We start from the raw sequence: 1,149 nt of genomic DNA on the forward strand, positions 1-1,149 counted from the left end.
CAGGCCAATGCTGTGTCAAACATGTCACTGTAATGCAGGCCAACGCTGTGTCAAACATGTCACTGTAAGGCAGGCCAATGCTGTGTCAAACATGTCAATGTAAGAAAGGGCAATGCGGTGTCAAACATGTCACTGTAAGGCAGGCCAATGCTGTGTCAAACATGTCACTGTAAGGCAGGCCAACGCTTTGTCAAACATGTCAATGTAAGGCAGGCCAATGCTCTGTCACACATGTTACTGTAGGGCGGTTCAATGCTGTGTCAAACATGTCACTGTACGACAGGCCAATGCTGTGTCAAACATGTCAATGTAAGAAAGGCCAATGCGGTGTCAAACATGTCACTGTAAGGCAGGCCAATGCTGTGTCTAACATGTCAATGTAAGACAGGCCAATGCTGTGTCAAACATGTCAATGTAAGAAAGGGCGATGCGGTGTCAAACATGTCACTGTAAGGCAGGCCTACGCCGTGTCTAACATGTCACTGTAAGGCAGGCCAACGCTTTGTCAAACATGTCAATGTAAGGCAGGCCAATGCTCTGTCACACATGTTACTGTAAGGCGGTTCAATGCTGTGTCAAACATGTCACTGTACGACAGGCCAATGCTGTGTCAAACATGTCACTGTAAGGCAGGCCAACGCTTTGTCAAACATGTCAATGTAAGGCAGGCCAACACTGTGTCAAACATGTCACTGTAAGGCAGGCCAACGCTATGTCTAACATGTTACTGTAAGGCAGACCAACGCTGTGTCTAACATGTCACTGTAAAGCGGTCCAACGCTGTGTCAAACATGTCAATGTAAGGCGGGCCAATGCTTTTTCAAACATGTCAATGTAAGGCAGGCCAACACTGAGTCAAACATGTCACTGTAAGGCAGGACAACGCTATGTCTAACATGTTACCGTAAGGCAGACCAACGCTGTGTCTAACATGACACTGTAAAGCGGTCCAACGCTGTGTCAAACATGTCAATGCAAGGCAGGCCAATGCTCTGGCACACATGTCACTGTAAGACAGGCCAACGCTGTGTCAAACATGTCACTGTACGGCAGGCCAATGCTGTGTCAAACATGTCACTGTAAAGCGGGCTAACGCTGTGTCAAACATGTTTGACACAGCGTTGGCCCGCTTTACAGTGACATGTTTGA

The sequence above is a fragment of the Mizuhopecten yessoensis genome, unplaced genomic scaffold (assembly GCF_002113885.1).
Source record: "Mizuhopecten yessoensis strain PY_sf001 unplaced genomic scaffold, ASM211388v2 scaffold1741, whole genome shotgun sequence".
Classification (NCBI taxonomy): Eukaryota; Metazoa; Mollusca; class Bivalvia; order Pectinida; family Pectinidae; genus Mizuhopecten; species Mizuhopecten yessoensis.